The sequence below is a fragment of the Ictidomys tridecemlineatus genome, chromosome 7 (genome assembly GCF_052094955.1).
Source record: "Ictidomys tridecemlineatus isolate mIctTri1 chromosome 7, mIctTri1.hap1, whole genome shotgun sequence".
NCBI classification, from domain to species: Eukaryota; Metazoa; Chordata; class Mammalia; order Rodentia; family Sciuridae; genus Ictidomys; species Ictidomys tridecemlineatus.
Genome location: NC_135483.1, coordinates 29,586,684 through 29,611,967, shown reverse-complemented (window position 1 = coordinate 29,611,967; position 25,284 = coordinate 29,586,684).

Genomic DNA, 25,284 nt, shown 5'->3' with positions numbered 1-25,284 from the left:
TGATGAGTCAAATTGTAAGCAATGTGCAGCTTTGTAAATTTGGCCAAGTGAAAGTAAGTGCTAAACTAACAAAAAAGGATGGTTACACAATCGACTCTTGCATCTGAATTTGATCCAAGTCAGAGCAAGCTTCTTATCTCACTTAGTCCTGTGCTTTGTTAAGTGATTATTTATTAAATGTCTATGACTAAATGCATGAATGTGTTGATAGTGCTTTGCCACACACCTGTTTTCCCAATATAAAAATGTATGATACATTTAATAATATCCTTTTTATATTTTTATATAATTCATACACTTCAAACTTGGACAAAAACAACAAATCTAGGTAACCTCATGAGTTATTCATTCTAGGTTAAAAACAAAATGCAAACAGAGTATGTGGTAGGTAAACTTAGTCTTACAATGAATCTGTGAAAAAGGTTTTTCAATTCCCCTTTCTACCATTCTGAGATTTTGTGAACCAAGAATTCACATGGACAAGGAACAACTGGGTGTGAGCCCATTTTTGGAATGCTTGCCAAATGAGCTGAAAGGAACCCAGAACGCTGTTCCACCTGCATTCTCTTAGTTACCACTCATCATAGTCACTGTCATCATGTAATGTTTACTGCAGCTGGCCCCGGGACTGCCACAGGAAGGTCATTGTTCATAATGATTTAGCTGTCCTTTCCTTTCCTAACAATTAATACATTTACCTAAGATGAAGAGGCCCATTTTTTACTAAACTTGGAAGTGCAAAACTGAAAGATGGATAAGAATTAATTCAGAAAATTCTGTGTATTAATTCCTTAAAATAATAATAGTGAACAGAATTGGAAGGACAGGATTCTTATATTTTTGAAAAGAAAATCATGGGCTTTTCTTTTCAAAAATAAACACATCTGAGTTTCCATAACTGGTTTTAAATTTTTCTTTTGGTTTTATTTAATTTTTTTCTTTTTCTTTCTTTCTTTCTTTCTTCTTTTTTTTTTTTTTTTTTTTTTTTTTACTAATTTTACCAAGTTTTTGAGTTGAAGCCTGCATTCAGGCAAATTTAGCGAGTTAGATGTTTAAGAACAAACTAAGTATCAAAGGACTCCAAGAGCTGTCAGAAAACTATCATCACCTTTCCAAAACATTATCCAGGGTCTATGTCTAATCTAGGTGCTGAATAAAGTAAATGAACTGCTCCCTAGGCTCAGGAACATCCAATACAAATGACATTTCCTCACTGCCCTAGCTAATAACAATATTACTTCTTCTGGATAATTTTGAGGCTATTTTTGCTTACGTGAATATTTCTCTTTCTCCTTCATTTTTCATTGGCCTCTCTCAATAAGTCTCCAAAACTGTAGCAGATTGTAATTTCTTAAGGTGGCCACTACCATATCTCCTGCACCGTGTTTCTTCTCTAACCTTGTTGCTTATTCTATTGAGTTACAGAGTCTATGTCCCTTCTTTTGAATCTAATTTGGGCTTTGTACCACCTCCACTAATATAAAAGAAACAGTGCTACATATCTTTTGGTGAGGTTATGAAATCGCTGTTCACGTTCTTCCTTTGTTTTCTCCTTCTTCTTTTCCTAGAGTGTTTGTTCTCAGTTCTTGGCACTTAGGCCACCTGCAAATGCTCAAGCAGCCTGCAGAGAGGCCTACTCTAAGTGGAATCAAAGCTCTCTTAGACTCTGAAGCCTCACTAAGCTTGAAAGTGACTACCAGACAACCAGTACAACATGACTGCCATGTAAGAGAACCACCTTGAATGTAGAAGCTTGAGGCCCCTTTGAGCCACACCAGGTGATTCTCCATGGAGACTGCAAATTTATAAGTGAAATAAGGGAACGTGTGTTGTTGTTCTTGTTGTTGTTGTACCAGGAATGGAACCCAAGGGCGCTTAACCACTGAGCCACATCTCTAGCCCTTTTTATTTAATTTCATCATTTTGAGACAGGATCTCCCAAAGGTGCTTAGGGCCTCACTAAATTTCTGATGCTGTATTTGAACTCATGATTCTTCCTGCTTCACCCTCCAGAGCCACTGGAATTACAGGCTTATGCTGCTATACCAGGATAAACATTATTATTATTATTTTTAAGTCACTAGAGTTTGAGGTGGATTATTATGCAGCAGTAGATAATGGGTACATCCTGTCTAGTATCTGTGTAATCTAATATCTTTCTCCTCCCATGGCCAATGTAGTAAATTTAGATTCCTATAATTTATTCACCTACAGTACTACAAAAGCTGATTCTTTTTTTTTCTTCCCTCCAATCTTTCTGATGATTTTCATTTCCACACTTGGCCTCTGTGTTATCAATTTACATCTCATTTATACTGCTCTGTCTTAAAGATATAGAAAAATTTCAAACTGAAATGAGTTTTCAACTTCCATAAGTGGTTGTTCTAAATTCTGACTGCTCACTAAAATTACCACTGCTTGATCCTCAACCCTGAATTCTTATTTAATTGGTCTTAGTTGGGAACTAGTCACTGTCATTTAAAAAAAAAAACTCTTCAGACATTATTTTCCCTTTTACAAAGACAGCAGTCATTGCATTAGAGGTCATATAAATTATTTTATCTTAACTTGAATATTTCTTAACTCCTTCTCTTCCTCCTCAAAAGTATTGGAAGTATTCTAAAAGTACAGCACTCTATTTCTAAACAAAGACCCTATTTCTAAACAAGGTCATATGCTGAGCTATTGGAGGTTAGGGATTCATTTTATCTTTTTGTGGGAGATATACTTCAACTCACAATAGATTGGTTCTCATAAAATCATTAATAATAAATAAAATTTGTGTCATGTACCAAATCTTTATGAAAAAAAACTTATGCAGAATAAAATAGAGGTGTTCCAGAAATGTTAATAAAATTCTTGAATAAAGGTTAACTGTCCTAAGGAGAATCTATGTTTCTTTCTATTTATTTATTTATTTTTTTGTCATTCTCTCACTTTTACTTCTCTGATACACATTTCCCCTAGAATGACTAAAAACTCTGCAAAAAAAGACTTAAGTTTATACATAGGGCCATACTAGTGCCTATTGTATTGCAATCTGTACACGTGGAAAAATAAGATTAAGATTACGTACCCCATTTGAATCAAATGTATGATATGTCAAGATCATTGTAATGTTTTGAGCAACTAATAAAAAAATTTAAAAAAAGACTTTAGTTACTTTTTGAGTTTCATTAATGAAACAAAATTTTCAATACATTTGTGGTTTTATTTTAGGATTAGACTCTTTCACCTTTACTACCACATGTCTAACACAAGTTTTTTTGAAATTAGAGAGGCATCTCTGACCTTCAGATTCATTTCACAATTCAAGGAGAGCAGGGTTTAGAATCTTAATTGTGAGGTCAGAGAGGAAACGGACATCAGCCCATAAACATGTTTACAACACATCTAACTTGCTGCACAGCTTAATGTTCTAATGAAGGCTTTGGTTTCCAGCCGTGGAATGAAAATTGTTAGGCTGACAAATGAACTCTCTTGGGTGGCTGATCTCGGTTCAATGCTGGTTTTGAGAGCCAGTATCAAGTCTCATAAAGAAAAATCCAAGCAACACATAATGCTGAGCCTCAAGATATCCCACAGGCGAAGCAAACCCTTATCAAGAGGCCACTGCTGAGCTAAGTCAAGCTGGAACTCATATTGGCACTTGCCCCATGCAAGAGAAGAAGCATTCTGTCATGGGACAGAGAGCAAAAGAAGATGAAGAACAAACACCTACTTCTTGATGTATTATCAAATATCATGTTTGGAAGTATTCTAAAAGTACACACAGTGAAGTAGGAACTGCATTTGACCCATCCATTATCTGCAAGTATCTCCAAATTCATTTGTTTCCACTAATCAGCTGTTGCATGTTTTCCTCCAGCCTCTGTCATCTGCTTTTAATTACCAAAACAATCCATAATCCAAATTGAAATGATAAATAGTCTATCATCACAGGCTTTCCTTTTACAGGTGCAGTGGAGACTAAATGAAGTGAACAGATGTATTTAGCATAAAAGAGAGTCAAACTTACACAAATCCAGAATATGGTCAAACTTACCATATTTCTTTGACATTTTGGCAGTTGAGAAACAAAACCCACTCTGAAAATAAATTTGGATTAATGAGATTAACATATAGTATTATTTTGGGCAGGATGCATGGAAAAAAACAAAGTTTAAAGGACCAAGAAAGATTTCATGAGAAGTAAAACCATAAAGAAAAAAAATAGCACCCTTCCAACAACAATAAAACCCCTCAACATCTGAAGTTAGTGTAGATGTTTCAACAACCAATCAATCATGTTTACCATCATATCACATTTATATCAATTTTGGGGGAAAGAACACCAAAACCTTACTTTTCCTTTTTCAGACAAGGGAAATCAAAGTAAGAAAGAGAAATGAAATGAACACTGCTGAGTATCCACTATGTATTTAGTATATCGCAAATTCAATCCTGTAAACAGTCCTGTTTCTCCCACTTTAAAGATAAGAAAACTGAGCCTGGGAGATAAAATAAAGCCAAGTTGAGAGTCAACCCCAGGGCAGACTATGATTGATGGGAACCTTCCATGACCTGATTAACACATGATGAATAGCAAAAAAGTTGATAAAACTTTCACTGTATTTCCTTAAAGGACTGGATTGACAAGTATTAGTGTTTTTTTAAAAAAAGTTTATTTTCCATTACTATGATTCTCATCAAGAGTAAAGTTCAAACTAACACATACATATTGTTTAATATAATTAAAGTAATGATAATAAGTGCTTTATTTTTTTTCTCAATTTTAACAATGTGTTGTGTTCTGAAGGATCACAGTTGATCTTTTGAGGCTCTCAAAGAAAATTCAAAAATTGCACAAATATGCAAGAGTTAATATTATAGGTTTGAGTGAGAGGTTTTAAATTTTATATGTATATTAAAATATATGCACCTTACAAAAGAAACAGTTGGTACTTTTGTATTTTCATGTCTGCTTAGACCATGTTTCCCAGGCATAGTGCATGGAGCTTTCAGAATAATCCTGAGTAGTTTACAAATTCAGATTTCTAGTCATTGTCCCAGGAGTTCATGTGGTTGCACTTCCTCTGAGGCTTAATTTTGCAAATGTCCAATGCTGACTCCTCAAAATTTCTCTCCATCAATCTATTGATAAGACAAAGCTGAGTTTATTGCTGCTGCAGTGAGGGAGAGCCCTCCTCAGCAGACTTAAGAGTCCACAGAGGCCAAAAATGGTATGTTAATTGATATTATGAAGTTTGGTCTAAGTGGGCCTCTCAGTGTGAAGGCTTGGTTAGAATTGTAAAGATCATGATAGAGTTTAGGATGGGTGGGCATGACCAAAGGAGGATAATGATGCAGAGCATCAGCAAGTCTTATGAAATGACTTTTGCTCTCTGTTGAAAAGTTGATGGGTCCTTCAGGAAATTTCTGAAGTGAACAATGGTTTAGCTGATTACCAGAAAAAAAAAAGACTGAGTATCTTTAGAATTTGAGAAGTGAAAACTGCAATAATAAAGAGTTACAGTTACCTGAAAGATTGATAAAATATCTAGGGCGGCACTAGTCTTTGAGAAGGTTGCAGATTGAAGATGGTCGGTATACCATTTCATGGTTAATTCTACCTCTGAAAAAGCCAATGAGAGGCAATGGAATTTTCAAGGGGTGTTTTTCAGATCTGCAACATAATACAGGTGATGTTTTATACAAGTTCTCAAAAAAAGATTCAAGAACAAGTGATTTCAAATGGGCAGAAAAAATTGAATCTTGCGTTACGGATTTATACAACTCCTTCTTTGCAGTCATCTAAGAAAGGGGGACATTTACATTGCTGGATTACATGATTACTCAGAAACACTTTTTGGAGAACAGAGAAGCAGCATAAAAAAATTGAGAGGAAATGAAAAGGAGAGGCATTTAATGTGGGTGTCCAAAGGGAGGTTGAAAAGATGAAAGAGATGAATGAAAAAGCAAGGGAGGAAGGAGAGCTGTAAGATAATACATGGCAAAGGACGTTAGAGAAAGAGCAAGGAGGCTTCAAGAGATATTTTAGGAAGAATTTTTATTTATTTATTTATTTATTTATTTATTTATTTTAGTTGTAGTTGAACACAATATCTTTATTTTATTTATTTATTTTTTATGTGGTGCTTAGGATCGAACCCAGTGCCTTGCATGTGCTAGGCAAGCGCTCTACCGCTGAGCCACAGCCCCTCAGGAAAAATTTTTATGTGATATCCAATAAAATCCTTTCCTCAGTCTCTCTGTGCTATCATCAATAAAAGTTCTCACTTGTAAATACATTACTAGAGAACTCTGCCAGTGTCCAAGTGCCAGGTGCATTTCTCACAAGAAGCCACCAGGGGTGACTGGGTCATGCCTAAACTCTCAGTAGTCACTACTTAACATCTCACCCACAGGCAAAATCCCATTTGGATTCTTAAGTAGGGAGGAATGAGGGGAAATGCTAAGACATCAACTTACCTGATGCTGCTGTATTTAAGTGTAGCATGAGAAGGTTTATTGACTTGAGGAAGAATTTTCATGTCCCTGAGTAAACTTTTCTTTCTGATACACACTCATAAAAGGTACATGTAAAATGGACTAGAAGAGAAGCAAATAAGCCTTCCTTGGTCTCACTCTACTTTCTTCTTCCTGGGATATGTCCCTTACAAAAGTTTATTTAAAAGCTGTTTAAAAAAATTTAATTGGGAGGTCATTGACCTAAGAGGGTTCCAGAACCTTTGGTTCCTACAAAAAAAGTAAACTGAAGTACAATGTAAACAGTAAAAGAGAAACACAAGCAAAACCAGTCAGAAACCACCAACTACTTCTAACTAGGGACTTTCCACCAGATCATAATCAGGCAAATGGCTAACTACGGTCAATCAAGTAATTTTTCACGTCACATTCATGTTAACACTATGATAGCTCATTGTCTACACTGCTGGACTAAAATATTCTGAACCTTTGATGGTTTTGAGTGTCCGGTTCATGAATCCCTTTAATGCTCAAATAAACTTTATTCTATTTATTTTGTATAAAGTTTTTCTTTTAGCAAAACGAAGATACCAAGAGACAGAGGAAAGAAAAACAAATGTCCCCGTGAGTTGAGTGGTGTTCTTTTGCATTTGCTCAGATACCCAGTTTAGAAGTACAATCATATTTAATCAGCTAACAACTTGAATGGAAGCTTGGAATTCAAATTTGGGCTGTATAATATCAAGATTAACCATTTCAGATACTGAATTCAGGAAAAATGTGCAGGATAAACCAGCTGGAATGTAAAAGTCAGAGGGCTCCAGTAAACAAGATTAAAATGATAAAATTTTCTTTGTTTTAATAAAGGGAAGTGAGAGAGCTGGATCCTCAATCTCCTCTGCCCAGGGAATTATGGCCTCCCTTAAGAACATAGTAAGTCTAAGAAGGGACCTGATCTTTTGATTTTACAAAGCAAAGTCACAGAATTTCTGACACTTGAACTGTAAACATATATGTCCAAAATAAACTCAGGAATCATTTAGGATACATACAGGGAACAATCACATGGTACATCCACTTGTTTCTCGAGGAAATAAAAGAAGCTAATTGTTTTTTCTTCTACTTTAATGTATAATTAGCATAAAATTCTGTCAAGGCTTTGTAGTTACTTTCATGTCACCTTAAATGCAAGTAGACCAATAAAAAATTCTGTTCTCTCTTCCATATTTGGTATGTAAGGAGCTTTTGTTAGCAGGATTGTTTTATTTTTCTATAACAGTGACAACTAGAAACAGTAATGCATGTACCCATAAGGCAAAAAGACAATTCACTTAGCAGGATGATTTGGACAGTAGGGGCAGCTGGTATTATTGTTAACCATCACAAAAAAAGGAGTAGTCAGTCCTTTCACAGAGAACAGAAATATAGTAGTGGAGAAGGATTAACTACAAACTTCCATATCATATTTTAGTCTTTTCTAACACCCTAGGTTTCTTCCTCTTTCTCACATTCAATCAATCAATAGACCTGACTACCCCTACAAAATCTTTTCCAATTTCTGCTTTTCTCTATTCACCCAGACACTACCTTAAAACATGCAGCCATTATATCTTCCCTAACAAGTTTCATTTGCTTTGATTTTGCTGCCTCTGACACCATTTCTCCACATAGCTATGAGTCCTATTTCTAAAATACCAGAGCTCTGTTTAAAAAATATGGTGTGCAAGGACCTTTTCAACCTGGTTTCCCATCATTCCACCAACTTGATTTTCAATGACTCCAAAATGTTTTCCCAACTTCCTAAATTTATGGTCTTGCTATATTGAATTACTTCATGCTACTTGAGCATTCTTACTCTGGTGTCTGAAATTTTCCACAGGCTATTCCATTGGTCAGGACCATTCACAGGCAACCCACCCTCAATTTTTCTCCTCCTTCCAACTATTCACTACTGCATTCTCTCCACTTAGAACTCAACTAGGATGCATCACATCCTTCTCCATTTATTGCCTGACCCTTCCTTTCTTAATTTCCTCTATAGAACCGTGTTCTAGATTCTAACCTAATATTCATCACAATACACTGTCCTTGCCAATTTGTACCACCTTTTGTGCTATAAGGTCTTGGAAAGAATTCTTAGTAAGGAATTAAGGTAAGAGTTTAATGTCCATTCCAACTTGATCCAAGGGTTTAAACAAGAGCACCAAGACCCATATTCCTTCAAGGCCTCAGCTCTGCTCTATTGAATGTTGGCTTTGGACTGGTCTTAGTGACAACATGGCCAAGTTTAAAATATATTCAAATCAAAAATTAAGTCAAAATCTAAATACTACTACTACTACTAATTATTATTATTTATCATTTGCTTTAATTGAGCCAAATGCCCATTCTTACAGTTATCTCTCTGGGCCAAAAGAATGAGCTGCTCTGACTAACTGGGCTGACTTACTGGGTTCAGCCTTACAGCCAGAGAAAGAATTTATGCTAACAGATCTCTATGGAGAATAGAGGATAGTTTTTTGGAAGGTGATAGAGTTACTGGTACCAAAAGAAGAATAAATGCAAAGTAGGAGGCAAAATCGAAATAGAAGTAAAATGACTGTCCACTATAGTAAATAAATGACATAGTTATGTAAATTAATACATTCTCTGAGGTTAATAGATATTCAAGCTTTGAGTTTAAGCTGGTCACAGACAATTTCAATCTCACTTATTTAATGCTTTAATAATATTTTCCCGAAAATTAGGTTTCTTTGTAAGCTAAATTGAAATTTGTTTAGGTTTTTAGAAATCTGTATAATAAATGAAAATATTTTCAAATTTGTGCTACAGTTTTCAAAAAATTATTATTATATAGACTTTGACTTAATTTTTGATTTGAATATATTTTAAACTTGGTGATTAAGTTTTTTCAATAAGTTGGAAACGTGGAAACATTTAAGGGAGGAACAGCTAATTCTGGTTAATAAAGGGAATAAATAGTTCTTTTTATGTAATTGAAATGTTGGATGATTGTTAATGATTTAAACTATACAATAATTTATCATGTGTGATTTCATTCAAAGACTCAATTTGTAGTAAAAATTTAGATAGACAAACCAGGGCAGAAAAAGTGAAAGGAGCCAATTTATATTAAGTAAGAAAGTTCCAGTTACTCCTTAACCAAGAAAAACTTTGAACATACTTAACCCCCCTCTGGGAATTTCTGTACAACTTGGCTGCTCGGAGAAAAATCTCCCGCTTGCAACACCTTTTTGTGATGAGAGCAAGCTGCCAAGAAAAGTCCCACCAGAGAGAGAGAGAAGCCTGAAACATGTCTCTCTTGAGTCAGGTGTTATAATTATTTTTGACACCACTTTCAGAGTAAGACTTCTTAATCCTCTGAAACTTTATAGAGAAATAAATCAAGCACCTGCTACATTATATATTATTTTAGTGGTCTCTTTAATTTCTGTGATTCTTACTTTAGAACACAGAGATATTTCAGTTTGGGACATGTGGACTGCTCTAGAAGAATCAGATAACGGATTTTTTTAAAATATATGCTTAAAAGGAACACTTTCCTGCCTACTGAACACTTCCCTAAATAAAAAGGCAGTATTCAGAGTTTACAAAGCTATTTTATAACCAGAGATTCAGGGCCATGAATCTGTTTCCAAACACAACATAATAAATGAGAAAAAAACATTGAATTTGGAAATCAGATGCTTTAGCTCCCAAGACTTTTTTTTTTTTAAATAACTTTTGTGACCTTAAGATTTTCTTCCTCTCTTTAGGGAAGCAATATATTCCATCGTAGAACTATTATGTGGATCAAAAAGAAATTAATACTATATGTGAAAGAGAGCTCTGCAGCTTCAAAGCCATAAGGCTCTGGCTTGATATTTCCATATAAAAAAGTTCTTAAAAATGATTGCAACAAAATACATCATGCTGTTGTCAGACAATTTTGTGATATCAATCTATCCATCTATCTTCTGCCAAGTTGTAGTATAATAATAATAGCTGGCATTGATTAAACACTAACTAGACACAAGGTATTTGGCAAGTTTTGTTGTATAAGACAACGATCCTATGAGGTGACTAATATCATTCCTTATTTTGTATATTGAAAAACCAAGGTCAATAAAGATAAATTAACTTCCTTATGTATACACAACTAGACAGTGTGAAAATGGAACACAGGCCACGTGTCCTCACTCAGAATCAATATTCTTAGCTATTATGCTCCACAGAGCTTCTCTATCCATGTATGTCCATATAATAAAAGACATGGTCCTGAAACACTGCCTTGTAGAATATGAAATTCATTGATGAAGAAAGAAAGCCTTGATAGTTAATTGGGGAAGTGATTGATCATTTAATAAAATTTCAGAAAAATTAGCTTTTTAAAATCATGATATCGCACTCCAGAACATTAAAAAATAAAAATAAGCTACAAGAAAAAATAGAGAATTAAAAAAAAACTTAATACAAAAATAATCAATAATTGGGCAAGTAAACTAAACAGATATTTTTCAAGGGAAGAAATTCAAGTGGCCAAAAAATATATGAAAAAAAGGTCAATATCCTTAGCAATCAGAAAAAATGCAAATCAAACTATACTTTCATCTTACTGCAGTTAGAATGTCAGTCATCAAAAATGCAAATAATAAATGCTGGGAAGGATGTAGTGGAGAACGTACACTTAGGCATTGTTGATAGAAAATTAGTCTGACCACTCTGGGAAGCAGTATGAAGAATCCTCCGAAGACCAGGAATGGAACCACCATATGACTAAGCTATTTATATTTATTCATATAACTAAAATCAACACACATGGTGATACCTACCAATGTTATAGCAGCACAATTTACAAAAACTAAGTTACGGAACCAGCCTAGATGCCCTTAAATAGACAATTAGATAAAGAAAGTGTGTCATATATTTATATACAAAAGGGAGTTTTATTTAGCCATAAAGAAGAATAAAATTATGTAACTTGTTGGCAAGTGAATGGAATTAGGAACATCACACTGAATGAAATAAGATACAGTCCGAAAGTCAAGGGTGAAATGTTTTCTCTTGTATACAGAATGTAGACAGAAATAAAGAACTTAAATAGAGGGATGTATCTCATAAAAATAGAAAGGAAAACCATGGAGTAGAAGTAAGGGAAAGAGGGGAACTGGAGGGAAGGCATAGCAGAATGAAATTAGCCTACCTACGTCATGTGCATGTACAAACATATAATGAAAAGTTCCTCCTTTACATATAATTGTTTTAGTCAGTTTTTTTTTTCTGCTGTGACTAAAAAGCCCCAATCAAAACAATTGTAGAGGAAGAAAAGTTTATTTGAGTGCTCAAGGTTTCAGAGGTCTCAGTTCATAAGTGGCTGGCTACATTCCTAGGGGCTCAAGGATGAGGTAGGACATTATGGTGGAAGTGTGAGGCAGAGGGAAGCAGCTCACATGATGATCAGAAAGAAGAGACAAGGCTCCACCCTCCAGATACAATATACATACCCCATAGCCATGACCCCCAATGAAAGACTTCCTCCAGCCACACCCCAAGTGCCTCCAGTTACCACTCAGTTAATCCCACCAGGGAATCATTTCTCCTCCAAACCTTCTTGCATTGTCTCACACATGAGCTTTTTGGGGGACACCTCACATCCAAACCATTACAATAATTCACCAATTAAAAACTAAATAGGGCTAGGATTGTGGCTCAGTGGCAGAGTGCTCGTCTAGCATGTGTGAGGCCCTGGGTTCAATCCTCAGCTCCACATTAAAATACGTAAATAAAATAAAGGTATTGTGTCCAAATACAACTAAGAACTAAATATTTTTAAAAAATAAAAATAAAATAAAAAATAAATAAAGTTTCTTAAACAAGCCTCCTTAAACCTCTTTAAGTCTTAAGCCACTTTGAGGCTGAATAAAATTTCATTGTATGCATTGCACACTTTTCATTTATTCATCCATCTGTTGATGGACACTTGGGTTGTTTTCTTTCATCTTCTGACTACTGTGAATAATTCTGCTGTGAACATGGATTTAGAAATAACTTCTCAAGTTCCTGCTTTCAATGCTTTGGGATATATTTCCAGAAGTGGAATTGCTAGATCATGGAGTAATGCTATTTAAAATTTTTGAGGAACTACCATTTGTACTATTTTCCATAGCAACTATATCACTTTACATTCCCAGCAATGCACAAGATTTTCAAATTCTCCACATCCTCACCAACCTTTACGGATTTGGAGGTATCTTTCCAAATAATTAACATGATTGCATTTTCTAATTTTAAAAAATAAACAGCATTTTCAGTTTGTAAGAAGGAAAGTATTTAAAAACGACAACATAGAGTTAAGAAAAATAGAGAAAGATTTTATTCTACGAGAAAATATCGAGAATTTCATATTCCCAATTGTTACGAAAGCCTCAAGACTTCCTATACTGGAGTTCTTTAAGGCTGTAGAAAATTCTTTCTCTTTCCTATGGTCTCTATCTCAGCTAATAAAATTGTCCCACATTTAATTGATGTGAAGCCCCTCCTTCACCTTCCATTGTGCCTACCTTCATCTGATAATCAGCCCATGCGAATTATCCTAATACACATTTCTAAACGTGATTCTTCCTCTTCATCATCACTGCATATTTTCCTCTTCTCTCTGTCCCTACGAAGTGATCATTAAATAGGCAAATGTGATTCTGTCGTTGCATTTCCCTTGCCCCATCAACATCTCCAGCTGAGCTTCTCACAAGGTATGCCAAAAAGTACTTGGTCACAAATTCACAAGTGAAGGATGCAAGTCAAACTAAAGGATCGATTTTTCTCATGTGATAAATCATTTAAAATTGGCATATTATATAGGCACAACTGTATTATGTAGTTGAAAGCAAACGTACATAAATTTATACAAAAACATAGGCCTTAAAACTTTTTCCCACATGAGGACTGAAGACTACAAGAGTATAGTGCAAACCTCAGGGATTTTTTTCTCTGTCTAGGAGAGTGCATTTAAGGGAAACTCTGAGAAACACTGATTTATGTGACAAAATGTAGTCTCCTTAGCATGTCCTGTGAGGTCCCTTGTGAACTGACACTTGCTGATACATCTGTAAACTCTCTTTCTGCCATCTTCCTCTGCATCATTCCCTTATGACTCAGAAATACCACCTCATTTATGGCTTCTAGAACATTGTCCTACTGTTCCCTGTCTCCATCTGGTTCCCATGCTCTCTCTCTTATGGAAGGACTTTCCACTTTCTTTTTATTTATTTATTTATTGTTTAAATACACAATAACAGCAGAATGCATTACAATCTTTATTACACATATGGAGCACAATTTTTCGTATCTCGTATATAAAGTATGTTCATGCCAACTTAAGCCATTATACATGTACTCTTTTTTTTTGCATTACAACTCTTATATATATATATATATATATATATATATATATATATATAAATCTGTTTGTATATAAGGTATGTTGGCCCCAAATTCAAATCTTCATACATGTATTTTGTATAATGATGACCATCACATTCCACCATCCTTGCAAACCCCTTCCCCCTCCCTTTCCCTCTCACCCCTCGTCCCTGTCTAGAATTAATCTGATCCTCCCATGCTCTCTCTCCCTACCCCACTATGAGTCACTCCCCTTATATCAGAGAAAACATTCAGCATTTGTGTTTTGGGGATTGACTAATTTCACTTAGCATTATCTTCTCCAACTCCATCCATTTACCTGCAAATGCCGGACTTTCCATTTTCTATCCCTCTAGCCAAGCTACTCTGTGTGGCAAATTCCATTCTGGTCTTTCTGTCTCTACACAAATACCATGTCTTCTATGAAGTCTCCCTAACTCTCTCCTCCACCCTCCAATAAAGTATTGTTACAATAAAGTATTGTTACTTCACACCTCAATTAAACTTTAGTGCTCATATTATATCATGCTGTTAGTTTGCACATCTAAGAATGCCAATATTTTGAGGGAGGATATGACTAAACGTATAGTGACTAAAGATGGATGACATGGGCTTGAGTCCCAGGACTCCCATTTTCTGCTTGTATGGCTTTAAACAGATTAACTAACTTCTCTGTACCCGATAATTCTCAGTAAAACAGGGTCAACATGAGGGCTTACCTTGAAGAATACTTTTTAGACTTTATGGGATAATATATGTGCAGGGATATTTTTCCTGTATAAAATAGTATGCATTCACAAACACCAGCTACTTTGGTCTTACTCATTTTAGAATCCTTAGAACCTTCCATGGTGTGGGTGCTTGGGAAATATTTATCGAAATAAATTTAATTTCCTTCTTACCATCTACATGTTTGGGGCCTTTAATAGCTTCCCTTTGACCAGAATGAAAAGATACTTTTAAAAAGAACTGAAAGAAAAATAGGTGACTGAGAAACCCCCAAGGCCCTGCCCACATCCTCAGGTTTCAGATGATCACACTGTGCTCCACCCTAGTGCTGGCTGTGATAGTGCCAGTTCACAATAATTAAAATGGAAGAGGAAGAAATTAAAATGCTGATGGTTGGGAAGGGAGTCAGTTTTCCATTTTCCTATCAGGAAGTGCTCCAGATCTCGGCACAGAACATGAAAAGAGAACCTATACTTGGAGACCCATCTTTCAGAGTTATAAAAACCCATTACACATTTGTTGAAAGGAAAATGTTTGTGCATTTGGACAATAACTCCACGCAGGGAAAGAACACTGCCAGAAGGCATGTATAATTGCTTGGATTGCTAAGGGTTTTGTTCAGGATCTTGAGACTAGTGATAGATGAGCCTAAAAGGACTGCTTTAAATAAACCAAACCTCTTGGATTAGCATTGCTGGACTCCAAGCCCCCTGGGAAAGGCCTGTCTCCTGTGATTTCCAGTATACTCTACTTCCAACAAGCTGGAAATACCACAAGAAAACCACGGTTCTCACGGTATTTTTTTGCCTTTTCCATTTCTGGTTTTCGCTGAGGAAAAAAAAAATAGTATGTGTAGATCAAAAATGGCATGTGTATATGACAAAAAAAAAACAGTGTTCGAATATTTGATCTTTACACTAAATAGAATTTACCCCTGAGTTTCAAATAAAATAACTTTGCAAATATTCTCATGGATGTCAATGAAACATATTTCTGCCTGTAAGTGAGCCAGATTTATTACCCATTAAATACTCTAAAAGTATATTGCGTATACAGTGATAGAAGACAAGAGTGGCAGAAAAAAACAATTAAAGTTGGTTATTCTCTCAATTTTATTTAGGAATACTTATTAAAATACTTCCAGAAATGTGCTATGAATATAAAAGCATATTATTTAAATATTTTGGTGTTTTCCTAAAAAAAAAATGAGATTGACTTTGGTCTACTTATGACTTTTCCAGAAAGATTTAAATTTCATGCTTAGATTATGCTTTAATAACATGTACAAGATATTTATGGTTCACTATATGCCAGGCAGAGTGCTAAGAACTAAGAGCTAGGACATACTTAAGGGCACTGTTGACATATGTTAATTCTTTTTAAATATGTGCAATTAAGAATATTTAGATAAGATAACCAAAGGAATGTGGGGGGGAGAAGGGAAAGTGAGAAGATAGGAAGGAAATCTTCAAAGAACAATTTAGTGTGTGACTTCAATGGTGTACTTAATGTTTTATACATTATGAATAGCAGGGAAAAGTGACTACGAGTTGAGTGAAAATCAATATTTTTTAGCCTACAAATCTTGATTTTTATACATAAAATTAGTGTTTAAATGTACCTCTAAGGGAAAAAAAAGCAAAGATTGTTTTTCTAATTTTATGAATGGCAAACATAGCAACTATTTATAAGTCAATTAAGCAGATCTTGGAACCAAGGTACAAAGAACTATTATTCATATATGTACATGTTCATAGATACATTTAATTAAATCTGGTCATTAACATACATAGCATGTACATTAAAATACAGGTGCCATATAATTGTTTAGGAATATAGAGTCTATTAGAAACACTTGGATCTGATCTTTTTGTTCTCTCTCATTATGGCTGTATAACCATAATTACTTAACTTCTCTAAGCTGGAAATTCCACACCTGTAAAATAACACAAATATGTTATTGTGAGAACTAAGTGGTGGATGCATATTAAGTGTTTAGCTCAGTGCCTAATAAGGATGTAATAAATATTTTGCTTGAAAATACTAGCAAGTGTGACCAAAAAATGCTATTAATAAATAGTAGTAATACTCCTATTATTAACAAAGATAATAATGAGTAGTGTTTATAAACTTCAAACTCTGAAGAAAAATAGGATTAGAAAAAGTTAATGATGTTAAAATACAAACAATGATAAACACAAAATATTATAATGATAACTAAGTAATGAAGCCATCCAAATATTTCGTAGTTGTAACTCAAATAACATATGATACTATCTGGATTTGTTTTCACTGTCTCCAGTGTCTATTCAAATTGGAGATTTTTAATCACTCACCTCCAAATTAAATTTCTTTGCAATACAGTGAACATGTCTAAAAATGACTAATATATTACCACATCTCAGCTACCATCTCTCTGTTTCTCCACTAAGTTCTGTGAGTCATAAATAGCTACTACTGGAATGTCTTCTGTTAAGTATGTAAAAACATTTCCAATCTTCAAACAATCCTCTCTGCTAGTAAAGTAGAATAAATCTCATCTTCCTTTTACTTTAGGAAGCCATGGCTCTTCTTCAGAGTCCATGACATCTCTGTTAGAGAATTTGTTTTCTCTTTAGCTGGAGTAAATACTTTGGCTGCATCTAAGAGAGATAGCAGCCTTATATCAAAACAACTGCCTGAACCCTGGGGAAATATCCAGATAGAAGAGGGTGGAAAAATTGCAGTTTTCAGGGGGTTTATGGCTCCCATCACTGTTAATAAGGGAGAGTGGATAGATTGCTAAGGGACCCACTACTTGGTCTTATCTGAGCCAAGCAGTTTAATGGTTCTAGAGATTTCCTCCATCTTCAGCTGCAGATAGAGAAGAAACCTGCACTTGTCCAGGAGAAACAGAGACCAGCCGGCCATCTCTAGTCGACCCTTGAGCTTATTATTGTCCCCAAGGAAAAAAGGCACTATTGTGGCCACAGAGTCTTCACTGCTAGCAAGAGTAGGAGCTTCAGTGGTAGAAATAAAGAGAAGGAAGCTGCCCAGCTGTGCAGGGGAAATGTCTTTAATGGCCATATGGTTTAGGAAGCTGTTCAGATTGTGGCATGTGGTCTCATTGGGCACAAGTTGGGAACCAAGATTAATTAGGATCATATGGTAGTTAGAAGAAAATAAGACCCTGGAGAAGATGGGGCTGTATCACAGAAAAACAGACTTCTTATTATTTTGTATCCCAACTAAATTCCCAGGCTTAATTGGCCTTGGGAAGTACCCATGACATCAGGGACTCTGAATTCTCCAAATCAATGTTTTCTTATAGTTAAAACAATTAGTGAGTACAGAAAACACTAAAACAGATCATATTTCTCTTTCTGGGGGAAAACCTAAGATTTGTTTGCTTTTGAATCATGAAAAAGATCAGAATTTTTTTTTCTGACATCTAGTAAGTCATTAATGCCTGTCATCTGCAATGTCACCTTTGCCAAAGACTGTTTATAAATGAGCAATTAGAACTTACTAAGGCATTTTAGATGAAGCTTATTTAATTGATGAATGAACTAACACTATATATCAAGTTGTGATTTTTCTTCCTTAGCAAAAACATAATGTGACATTTGGACATAGTGCAGAACTTCTTTGTACGTCTTGAGCCAGAGTGAGGCTCTATACCAGGGAAACAAGATGGAAACTACTCTAGTGGATATGGATGAAATGAAAGCCATTTTAAACTCATGAAATAATTTACCTGTGTGTATGCGTGTGTGTGTGTGTGTGTGTGTGTGTGTGTGTGTGTGTGTGTGCGCGCGCGCGCCCGTATGTGTGAATGACAGAGACAGAAATCAAGCAGGATAATGGATACTTATTTTGGAAAATGTGTTGGCACTATTTTAGTACCTAAAAATGGTAATCATCAACATGAAAATCATATTTCTTTATTGAATAAGATTCAGGAAATTAGCAGAAATGTATTGATCTCTCCATCAGTTCAATTATTGAACAAGAAAATTGAAAGAAAACAAAGAAAGCAACAAAAATTGCTCTTTAGGTGAATACAATGAGGTTTGCTCTCTGTGACTATATGGTATGGATATGAGTAATAATGGTAATGCTAGGACTGGGATTTAGCTTTTCCACACTATCATTCTTCACTATTACAAAAACTGGCATATTATAGTAATAATTATATCTTTCTCACTTGATCCTCAGGGGAAAGATAATCCATATGTTTATTTTTGCATGATAGTTAGTACCCAAATATCCACATGTAAAGATCAGAGCTTCATGAGAAAATTCCAAATAACCACTGATTAGAACACTGAATTCTTTTTCTGTTTTCTGTTGAAGCACGTTTTAGGATTATAATCTTCCGTACCGAATATCAGGGAAGGAGCATGATTAGGATAGAGCTGAAATCAGGTGGCTTAGAACATAGAAACAGCATCTTAGCAGACAAGCATCTTTCTCCAGAATGGAGCCAGCTCGCAATCCGTTGGAATGAACTAGTTCAGCACAGCAATGGCAGGAAAGCCTCAAAACACTGGAATTGGCAGGTTATAGACTTTCCTATCTGCTTGCTTCCCTTTTAAGAGAGTTATGTGAAATTGAAATGCTGTCTTCATGTACAGGGAGAAAAAAAACATGCTTCTTCTTGCAAGATCTCAATGAATGTAAAAGGAAACGAGAGGTCTCCTCCAATGCCAAGGGAAAGTCTTGAAAGCAGAGGAATGTTTTGCTAAGATTAGTCCTTTCCCTCCTGGCAGGACAACCAAGGGCAAATTTTTCTATCTCTGTTCTTCGCCATATCCTCTTTATTCAGGAATAAACTCACTTTAAAGTCACTCTGCACTTTGTGGTGTTGAGTTCTCTGACCAGGGCTGAGGGAATAGGAGTGGGAACCATGACCCTGATTTCATGGGACATGGGATGGAGGGACACAGATGCATATGACCACCAAATATGATAAAAACTCATCATTCCCTGATTTCAAAAGAGGATGTGCTGCTTGGACTGCACTGTAGGAAATTCTTGTGGGGAGTTGGGTGGGTAGGTATACTTTTTAATGTAGAAAAAGTACACAGTAGACTAACATTTCTTTTCCTTCAACTCTACCTCCCTGCTTCCCCTGAAGGAAGGAGAAAATGAAGTATTTGAGTGAGGCGTTTCAGAAACATATCTCGGATCTCTGCATGCTACATTTTTTTTTTTTTTTTTTGTACCAGGGATTGAACTCAGGGGCACTTAACCAACTGAGCCACACCCCTAGCCCTATTTTGTGTTTTATTTAGAGACAGGGTCTCAGTGAGTTGCTTGGTGCCTTGCTTTTAGTGCCTTGCTTTTTAACTTTGAATTGTGATCCTCCTGCCTCAGCCTCCTGAGCCACAGGGATTTTAGGTATGCGCCACTGTGCCCAGCTTGCATGCTACATTTTAAGCATGTGCCAGGAGGCTGATTGTTTTCTCTGATGCTTTCATCTGAGCACACAGAAGTCTGCTTGGGTGGGGCAAGCTTGTGATTGTCCATCTCACTAATGTTGGTGGTGAGGAGTGAGTTTAATAATAGGATAAAGGATTGAGAAAACGATTGCCTTGTGGGCTTAAAAGCACATCCTGGAGTCCGTTTTTTCAACTTCACAAAACAAGAAATATTTTGAGCTTCATTCTTCTGATTCTTGCACTTAGTTCTAAATGTGTTCCACACATTTAGTTGGTAGAGAGGGGGTTTGTTCATGATCCCCTAAAATCCCAATAGTTTCCAAACATGTACACATACTAATGTTTCTCCAAAATGACTGTATTGCAAAGATGATTGTTTTCCATTTCTGTCAAAGTTCTTTCTTTCTTTTCATTGACAACCATAGATATATGGTTGTCAATGAATCTTTTGTTTTATTTACTTATATGTGGTGCTCAGGATCAAACCCAGGACCTCAAACATGCCAGGCAAGCGCTCTACCACTGCGCCACAACCACAGTTCATCAGAACTCTTCTTTAACCATGTCTTCAACCTGCTTTATTCATCTTGGTACTGCCAGTGTCAACTGTCTCTAAACCAACCAGTAAAATTTGGTTGAACTGAATGAATTAAGTGGGAGTAAAAAGAAGATGTGTAGTTTTATGGACTTTGGAATTTACAGGTCACCTATAACTAAAACTAACTACAGAATGAGAATAAACATAGGATTAAAAAACTGACTCCTCAAAAAAAATTCAAGAATCCTGAACATAATATTTTGTTTTTAATTTTTGTTCTCTTTAGTTATACATGACACTAGAATATAATTGACTTCTTCATACAAACATGGAGTACATCTTATTCTAATTGGGATCCCAGTCTTGTGGCTGTATGTGATGTAGAGATTCACAGGGGGGGGGGGTATTCACATTTGTCCATGTCAAATTCATTCCTTTTCCTTTCATCCTTTCTTTCCTTTCATTCCTCTTTGTCTAATCTACTGAACTTCTATTCTCCCTGCCCACCTTGTTGTGTGCTAGCATCCATATCAGAAGAATATTTGACCTTTGTATTTGGGGGATTGACTTATTTCGCTAAGCATAATAGTCTCCAGCTCCATCCACATTCCGGAAAAAAGTCATAAAGTCGTTCTTCTTCGTGGCTGAGTACCATTCCATTTTCCACATTTTCTTCATTCATTCATCTGCTGAAGAGCACCTAGGTTGGTTCCATTGCTTAGCTATTGAAAATGGAGCTGCTATAAACATTGATGTGGCTGTATTGCTGTAGTATGATGTTTGTAAGTCCTTTGTGTGTGTGTGTGTGTGGTGTGTTTGTGTGTGTATATATATATATATATATATATACACACACACACCCACACACCTACACACCACCCCCCCCAAGAGTGGGATAATGGGTCAAATAGTGATTTTTCTGTTTTATGAGGAATCTCCATACTGCTTTCCAGAGTGGTTGCACAAATTTTTCAGAATGTACTTTCCCCCCGACATCCTTGCAAACATTTATTGGTACTTGTATTCTTGAAAATTGCCACTCTTACTGGAGTAAGATGAAATCTCTGTGTAGTTTCAATTTGCATTTGTCTAATTGCTAGAGATGTTGAACATTTTTTTCAAATATTTGTTGACCATATTTCTTCTGTAAAGTATTTCCTTTGCTTATTTATTAACTGGGTTATTTGTTTTTCTGACATTTACCTTTTTGAATTCTTTATATATCCTGGAGATTAATGCTCTATCTATCTGAGGTTTAGGTAGCAAAGACTTTCTCCCATTCTGTAGGTTCTCTCTTCATGCTCCTGTTTCCTTTGCTGTAAGGAAGTTTTTAGTTTGTTACCATCCCATTTATTGATTCTTGATTTTACTTTTTGTGCTTTAGGAGTTTTGTTGAGGAAGTCATTTCCTAAGCTGACATGATAGAGTGTGGGCCTATCTTTTCTTCTAGTAAATGTAGGTTTCTTGTCTAGCGTCTAGGTCTTTGATTCACTTGAGTTGAATTTAGTGCAGGGTGAGAGATAGGGGTTAAATTTTATTCTGCTACATATGTATTTTCAGTTTTCCCAGCACCATTTGTTGAAGAAGCTATCTTTTCTTCAATGTATGTTTATGGCAATTTTGTCTAGTATGAGGTAACTGTATTTATGTGGATTTACCTCTATGTCTTCTATTCTGTACCATTGGTCTTCTTGGTTATTTTTGTGTCAACACCATGCTATTTTTGTTTCTATAGCTCTGTAGTATAATTTAAGATCTGGTATTGTAATGCCTCCTGCTTTACTATTCTCACTAAGAATTGCTTTGGCTATTCTGGGCCTCTTATTTTTCCAGATGAATTTCATGATTATTTTTCTATTTCTATTAAGAACACCATTGGGATTTTAATAGAAATTGCATTAAATCTGTATAGCACTTTTGGTAATATGGCCATTTTGGTAATATTAATTCTGTCTATCCAAGAACTTGGGAGAATTTTCATCTTTAAGGTCTTTTTAAACTTTTTTTCAATTTAATGTTCTCTACTTTTCATTGTAGAGGTATTTCACCTCTTTTGTTAGATTGATTCCTAGGTATTCTATTTTTTAGGCTATTATGAATGGGATAGCTTTATTAATTTCCCTTTCAGCTGATTCATCATTGGTGTATAGGAACACAATTGATTTATGGATATTAGTTTTATATTATGCTACTTTGCTAAATTTGTTTATGAGTTCTACTCATTTTCTGGTGGAGTTTTTTGGGGCTTCTAAATATAGGATCATATCATCAGCAAATAGGGATGTTTGAGCTCTTTTTTTTTCTTTTTCTTATTTGTATCCCTTTCTTTTCCCAATTGCTCTGGCTAGAGTTTCAAGGTCTATATTTAATAGAAGTGGTAAAAGTACATTCCTGTCTTATTCCAGTTTTTAGAGGGAATGCTTTAAATTTTTCTTCATTTAGAGCAATGTTGGCCTTGGCTTAGTGTATACAGTTTTTGCAATGTTGAGGTTTATTACTGCTACACCTAGTTTTTCTAGTGTCTTGAACATGAATGGATGCTGTATTTTGTCAAATACTTTTTCTGCATCTAATGAAATAATCATGTGATTGTTGTCTATTAATGTGATGACTTACATTTACTGATTTCTTTAAGTTGAATCCACCCTGTAATGAAACCCACTTGTTCATGATCGTGAAAAGCACTGTCTTTTTAATGTTTTTTAATGCAATTTCCTAGTATTTTGTTAAGAATTTTTGCATCTATTTTCATCAGGAATATAGGTCTGACGTTTTCTTGAGGTCTTGTCTGGTTTTGGTGTCAGGGTAATATTAACTTCATAGAATGAATTTGGAAGGGTTCTCTCCTTTTCTATTTCAGGGAATAGTTTGAGTAGGATTGCTGTTAGTTCTTCTTTGAAGGTCTGGTAGAACTTGCTTGAGAGTCCATCTAGTCCTAGGCTTTTTGTTGGTGGTGGTGGTGGGAAGCTTTTGACGTCATCCTCAGTTTCATTGCTTGAAACTGATGTTCAAATTTTCTATGACCTCCTGCTTTAATTTCTCTAGAAAGTTAATGTTTTCAAGATTTTCTATTTTATTGGAGTACAATTTTCCAAAATAGTTTGATTATCCTCTGTAGTTCAGTGGTGTCCATGGTAATACTTCTTTTTTCAACACAAATTTTAAAAATTTGAGTCTTTTCTGTCCTTCTCTTGGTTAGAATGGCTAAGGGTTTATCAATTTTATTGCTTTTTTCAAAGAACAAATTTTTGTTTAGTTGATTTTTTGAACTTTTTTGTTTTAATTTCATTGATTTTGGCTTTTATTTTTAATTATTTCCTGTCTTCTATTGCTTTTAGTGTTGATTGTTCTTCTTTTTACAGGGCCTTGAGATGCAATGTTAGGATATTTATTTGGTGACTTTCTATTATTTTAATGAATGAGCTCACCTATAACTAAAATAAATAATTACAGAATCATAGTAACCATAGTCAAATAACCATAATCAAAAAATTAGGAATCCTGAACATAATATTTGTTTAACAAAGTACTACAGGATAATGATAGCCAGCAGATTTGTCAATTATAAACATGAACGGTAAGAGCTTGAATTTAATTAAGTGAATCAATTTGAAGATATGGAAGTGTGGAACTCTCATATTACAGAATAATCTCAAAAGAAATAGAGAATCTTTTATTTTGGATATTTAAAATAGACTGTATTTACCCAAGATAAAAGAAAAAATATGTCCATGCAAAGAACATATTGCACATAAACACTTTTAGCAGCTTTTTTATGCAATAACCCCAAACTGAAAATAATTCTAATGGCCATCAACAGATAAATTAATAAACAAATTGTGGTATATTTATACAATTATGTTATTCATCAATAAAAAGGAATGGATTGTTAGTACATACAATAACATGTATAAATCTCTAAATAATTATTTTGGGTGAAAAAAGCAAGAATAAATAAAAGAGAATGCATACCTGATTCCATTTATGTCAAAGTCTAAAAAGTGATCGATGGAGTGTGGGAGAGAGTGAAGTGATGGATGAGAATTACAAAGGCACCTAAGGAAATTTGGAAGGCTGTTGTATATAATCATGATGAATTATGGTTGTGATTTCATGGGAGTATACATATGCCAAAATTTTATCAAATTGCACACTTTAAATATACACAGCTTATTTTATTGTAAACTATACCTTAGCAAAGTTGCTTGAAAAACAACAGATGAGCAAACATATTTAAAATGACGGACAGTGAAACATCCTGGAGGTTGCAAGGCACTGTCCCAACAACCACCAAGACAAATTGATGACATCCTGTCCATTGTTCTATAGTGGAATACCTAGCTTTCCACTTCTCTTTTGGTTGTCCACTTTCCCTACATCCTTAATCCATGGGGTATATTAGCATTTAGAGTAAAAAAGATAAACAAAAATCAATAATCCCAATGCACAGAGATAATGACTAATAAAATTTAAGCATACCATTTGTATTCTGTTTTTATTAGACATTCTAATCTCTAAACTTTCCAAATAACCAGAAAATTGTAAAAAGTTAGGCATTTCTACCTTCATCCATTGACTAGTTCTTGGCTTCAAATTTCTTTTAAAGAGCAAAGATGTTAGATGAAGTCTTACTCTCCATTACTTCCCTATTTCACCTTTACAGACAATAAGCAAAATCCTGAAATTGGCATATATTATAATCATTTA